Source organism: Gymnoscopelus braueri (genome assembly GCF_963280865.1).
Source record: "Gymnoscopelus braueri genome assembly, chromosome: 23".
NCBI lineage: Eukaryota > Metazoa > Chordata > Actinopteri > Myctophiformes > Myctophidae > Gymnoscopelus > Gymnoscopelus braueri.
The window spans coordinates 37,456,128-37,462,313 of record NC_137625.1 but is presented as its reverse complement, the minus strand read 5'-3'; the positions used below and the strand labels follow the sequence as shown (position 1 = coordinate 37,462,313).

Genomic DNA, 6,186 nt, shown 5'->3' with positions numbered 1-6,186 from the left:
GTGTGTGTGTGTGTGAGTGTGTGTGTGGTGTCTGTGGGTATGTGCGAGTATGTGTCTTATGTCTCCTTGTGTGAAACAGGGAGGCAGGGAAAGAAAGTGGGAGAAGGGGAGGAACAGATAGAGAGACGGAGTGAGTGAGTGAGTGAGTAACTGCGTCCATCTAATTACATATGCAGCTCATGGCTTCTATTACCATACAGTGGTGATGATGATGATGATGACCAACCCGTGATGTCACCAGGAGGGCTTAACCTTACTTATATAGGTTTTGAATCCCCAGCCGACTTCACAACAAAGCGGAGGAAGCCTCCCAGCAAGTCAGGACACACTCCAGCATCTTCAAGACAAACTTCCCGTTCACTCTGACGCCACGCCTTCACAAAGGCTGCACAAAGCTTGTGAAGAGGAGAGTGGAGAAAGGAAGGGTTTATTTTCTGACAAGTCCCGAGTGGATTGCTGATAAATAACAACATCAACAGGAAGTTGAGGCTGCCATTTTTAAGGTGAGTGAAATTTAGAACTGAATCTTTATGATTTTAGTTTTCTTGTTTATTTATGTTATATTAACATTAGTGTGTGCGTTGTGGTAGCGTGCCATGATTTCAGTTGTTTATTGAAGGATTAATAAAGTCAAGAGTTGATGTATGATGTTTTGGTTCCAGACCCCCCCCGGTATAATTAAGTCGGGGCAAAAATATTGATATAAAAGCAGCCTGTTTAGTGTCTGCGTTTGTAAAACAAAGCTCAACAAAGCTCATCAAGCGAAAATTCCATCTGTGGGAATGAAGGATGCTGAAATGGCTGTTGAGCGCTTAGTGTTGGTTCACATGGTAACAGAGCAGCAGTTAAGGAAACCCAGGTAATGCAGGGTAAATGTTGATTAGAAACCTGTGCCAGGATCTCATAACAAGGCCCAAATGATCTTGAAATGGCCTTGTATATTTTTTCAGAAGGGGGATTGTGTGCTTGTTGCAAAGCCTTAAGACTAATCAAATCACAAGAGCATGAAACATAAAGACTGCGCAACAAACGAGAAACTGTTTAGCAAGTCAAAACATCTCCAAACCACGCTCTATCCCTCTTCATATTCTCATGCCGTTCTCTGGCAGCTGAAGGATAACCACAATCAAATGTAATTGAGCACAGGGACTCGATTGCCTTGGTGCGATCCAAGGGTGACACACCAAACGGATTTGAGTACGCCCATTTTTGGTGACATTTGCAAAAGTCAGCCAAAGACAGACAGACGGACAGAAAGACAGACAGACAGGCAGGCAGGCCGGCCGGCAGTCGTGTAGTCGGGCAGACTGCAGGCGCCTTCCCCTTTACCTCCTAATGCGCAATTTACTGTACTGTATGCTCCAGCCTACGACAGTGTCGCACATCAGAAATAGGGCATATACAGTATAAGCTCAAGGATACGGTGTGGTGTGAGCTTGTATATCAGTCATTTTCTGTACACGGCATCATCGTACAGCCGAGTATAAATCTGGCTTAATACTGTCTGCCCCACTATAGTGCTGGGGTTCCACACTCACAGACCTCTTCAGCACTGCACTACCCACTGCCAGCTGGGCTTCTGTAGCAAGTAACACACACCATGTGGACAACTCTGCTCACTGGCACTTTTAGGCTTTATCTCATACTGTACATCTGATACACGGACAAATCCTCAGTGGGCCTATTCATTTAAATCTGAGTGTAAAAATTGACCTGTTAAGGGTCCATTTGTGCCAATTTTCATTCAGAATTGAATCAAAACTGAGGATGTTACTGCTCATTTGATTTGCTTGCCATCAAACAATATCTCGCATTTTAACTCTTTACAGCTATTAACCGCTTTCAACCTCGCGTCCCTAGATTGGGCATATAGCATTATAGGCAAAATCCTTCCAAAAATTGTGCTTTGCCTACATTTTCAACACGTCACATCATAACGCATTGTGAGCTTGAAGACGTGTTGTGACGCGGTGTGAGCTTGTAGACGCGTTGTGAGGCGGTGTGAGCTTGTAGATACGTTGTGAGGCGTTGTGAGCTTGTGGCCCTCATTGTAAATGAGGGCCACCCTCAATGATTTCTCAGGGTGAAAATAACTAGAATAGTAAATAAACAGTTGAAATGAAACATTTTCGTCATTCGTTGTACAGCCAAGTATAAAGGGCTAAAGATATACTGTACTCTATACATAATTTCAGATGTTTCTTGGAATGGCAGCTAGTAATACGTATGTATGGGCATATCCTTTTCCTTGCCTTTATTAGCAATTTGTAGTACAAGAGAATTATGAGGAATTGTGAGATTCGGTCTTAAAAATGTATTTGATATTCCTATTTGGAAACAGGTTTTGCCCTGACTTTGAATAAATAGCCTGATTACAGTACGTTGAAATTCTAAATACTTCCCTCAAAATGACAAGTTCAAACCAGAATTTCTGCCCTGGAAATGGACCCTGGCCCCTTTCTGAATTGAACTCCCAGAGTAACAAGAATTAATTCCCCTCTGTGAGCTATAGCTTCATCTGCTGCCCTATAATGCAGTGTTTACGGTGAGGTTTGCTAAGCTGTCATGGTCTCCACTTTGTACATCCGTCTCCATGGTCATGGGGTCAGGCTGGGTAGCAAAAACTACAGCTATTCTGAAAATGCGAGCGCTGCGGCTTTTCCTGTACGTCTCAGAAGAATTAGTGTTTGTGGTCGCGCTGCAGTGGCGAGCATGTGTCTCCTTGCGGGGCGTGAGGCTGTGTGTGTATGCTGTGTACTGTGTACATTTTACAGCTGTGAGAAAGAGGAAAAAAGCTGGATGGAAGGGGGAGAGAGAGAGACAGAGAAAGAGAGAGAAGGAGACAGAGAGAGAGAAAGAGAGAGAGAGAGAGAGAGAGGGAGAGTTTGTGTTTGGCTCCAGTTAGAGAGGTGAATGAATGTTATGCCCCTCTCTCCTGTTCCCAGTAACCATGCCAATAAAACTGAAGCTGCTGTTCATCTCCGGCCCCCCGAAAAAGAGGAGGGTGAATGGTGCATTCTTCTCCTTTCCACAATTCAAATATGTCACCACTGAGCTAGGCTAGGGCCACAGGGAGGGAAGGGCCAGAGGTAAGCCAGAGGTTAAGGATGGGAGAGAGACAGAGAGGGAGAGAGAGAGGGAGGGAGAGGGAGAGAGAGAGAGAGAGAGAGAGAAGGGAAAGGCCACCCCTGAGAGGAATATGAGCAAGCCCCCCTCATCATCCCAAACTTCCCCCACTCCCTCTCTGCTCTGCCTGCTTTACTTTTCCTACATGCTACCATACCTTCCCGTCCATTCATCCCTTGTCCTAAACACGAACATTGCCGCACACCTCCCCGGGTGACATTATTGTGAGTCACACACACACGACTTGCAAGAACGCTGCCGTTATACGACGGAATATTACAGTACCATATTCACAGCAATTAAGCTCAGGTCTAGCGAGCACTGTGCCTGGTAAGGCAGCCATCTCCCCAGGTCGTTGTGTGTTGTGTGTGTGGGGGGCCTAAGGGGGGCAACAGGGTGGCAAAGTGGGGACCACTAACAGAGGGTGGGTACATGCAACAGTACGTGCCTTTGTGAGAAGGATTGTTTTCAAAGGGAGAGGTACGAGCAGGGTGGTGGGGGAGGGGGGAGGTTGAAGTCGCAAGATTAAAAGCGGACATTTATTTTGTGTATGTCGTGCGCTGCCAAGACGCAGCAATTTTCTATGAATCTAAAACAGCTTTCCTGGCTTCGAACGCACATGCTGCCTCGCTGCCAGGAAAATACTTTTTTTTTACCTGTTTATATGCAGGTAAAGTAGCCTTTGCAGAGTGGAATCATGAGATCTTTTTTTCCAAACTGAGCGTCAATGTGCTGTATAAAAAGGTGAGGGGGGTGAACAGAAACGGCAGGTACAGTAGACTTCATTCGAGACTCCTTTTCTTCTTCCCTTCTTTTTTTGGCCTGGCAGTGATCTAGAATGGCTTTGGACTCTCTCTGCTTAAAAGTGGAGGGAACCTAACTAATTTGTGTATCTGAATGGGAAAACTACTCTACTCTCAATAATTTTCTTGGGGGGCTAATCTTTCACCATTAAAATTGAACTACTCCATGATGACTTGCAAGTGAACAATGGAGTCTGTTTGCCATTAGGCCAATACAACAGTAGTGAATGAAAAGAAGCCTTGAATGAGATGCTATTCAGGTGGTAGCTTTATCACATCCAGACGTCATGTTGGCAACGGCTGTTGATGGATGCCTTTCCATTCAACTGGTAATTTACCTATTTGAGTAAATAATGTCTCCATTGTGTGTTACCCAAGCAATGCAGTGCCCTTCATAGCAAAGCAGCTTTTGCTGGCAAATATCAACAACGCATCAATAGACCACAGTCGCCAAGCCAGAATGTTGGAAAAATGTACTAAATTGAAAGCAAGGTCTGGCTAAACTTAGGCTGTTGGTATCGAGTCAGAACACATAGGGAACCCCCTGATAATTATCTATATCCGCACGCAAGCAGTGCAGCCTGGTAAAATATATGCAATACATATAGATGTCCCACCCTAACTGAATTTGTCATTCTCTTTTGGAATGTTAGCATCCCCAATCTGTGCATGTCATAATAGGCGAATAGTCTGCAAAAATAGGCACACATTTGGTGTAAATAGCTGAGCTACAAGTTCACAACGTTTTGCATTGAGGCGCATTGTGGGCATGTAGATTGGCTATTTTCATTATTTGACGTACACTGAATGTATGTAGTGTTTAAGTGGTTAAGGAACGCTGGACATTTGGAAGCCTTGGAGACCCTCCATAAGGTTAGCTAAACATTTGGAAGTGTGTGCTAATCCTTCGCCTCTCATACAGCTCTTCACGCATGGCGTCCTCAGAGTACAGTGAGGGACACAGGCTGATGAAGGGTGGGCTGAATTAACCGTTACAAGCAGACTGATTAAAATTTCCCCAAGTTGTATTATGGCCAGCCAAGCAGGCCAAGCCCATGTGGCCCTTCTCTCTTCCCTTAGTTAACCTCAACACATGGGAGTCGTCTCCCACGCTGCTAATGAGCAAACGACAGGAAGCTGGACAAACAGTGCGGTGAGAGCTCCATTCACCTCCGCTGTTTTGATTGACGTGAATTTTAATATCAGCAATGTATTCCAGCTGTGCCCCCACCCCCTCCCCAACCCTCCTTACAGTTAAATATAGAGGTAATAAAATCTTCTAAGCCTACAGCGGACCTTATCTATCAAACATGATGATTTCAAGCGAGATTTGTTTTGGGAATCATTTGGAAAAATGTTTACATAACTTTGCCTAAGAGTTGCGGTTGTACATGTTAAGTATCCATCCCATACGCTGACATGTGTGCCGGTCAAATTGACAAGCATACACACACGTCATAGGCTAACACTCACGTCTCTGGGAAAATGTGCAGAAATACGAGTGTTTCCCATTGTGTCCTTAAGATTCATGAAGGTAAAATAAGGTTTTAGTGCAGGCCGCATTTTACGCATTTATTACCGGCAGCAGCACAGTAACTTGATGTATAAATGCGGCTCGATGTTAGAAATAATACAAGTCCTTTCTGCTGAGTAAGACAGCAATGGTGGTCGGAGGCCTCAGAGAGCTAAGGTATCACTCTGGCTTTCTGATCCAAGAGGCCAAAGGAATGTCTCCGACATAGCACATTTTCAAGCGCTATTAAAGGTTGATTTATCAGTGACGATACATTTTGGAGTTGACATGTGTTAATTTGAGAGCTGTTTGTTCACTCAGGGAGCTGATATGGCTCCAGGCTGAGTGCTTCCTCAAGCGAGTTATCATCTGAAGAGCTAAATGAACTCTGACGGCCTTGGCCTTACATAAACATATGGCATAGTGTTTATGTACATCCATTTGATTACACTCCCGAGTTAAATTGTGAGCAGAGGGATTTGTGCACATTATATATGAAAAACAGGATTGATATCTGATGTTAGTTAGTGATGGTCGTGGGGGCTTTGGATGTGTGGGGGAGATGGGGGAGTTTCAAACCACTTGAACCCTGTATACTTTAATGACCGGAGTCCGCCAGGGGTCTATACTAGGTCCCTTCCTTTTTTCCCTCTACACCAAATCTCTTTGCAGAAAATAGCCGATCTACAGGCTTACAACTCGTTGTGTTGCGACACGTTTTGAGCTTCTAGATCTGCAATTTGT

The 6,186-nt window shown here is 44.6% G+C and overlaps 1 protein-coding gene across 1 annotated transcript in view; it reads left to right on the top strand.

Annotated features, from left to right (window-relative positions):
• The first annotated feature begins 313 nt into the window (after positions 1-313).
• pthlha (parathyroid hormone-like hormone a) overlaps positions 314-6,186 on the top strand; it is a 16,945-nt gene continuing 11,072 nt past the window's right edge. The window contains exon 1 of the mRNA XM_080420530.1: positions 314-503. The gene's annotated coding sequence lies outside the window, so the exon portion shown is untranslated. The remainder of the gene's footprint in view (positions 504-6,186) is intronic.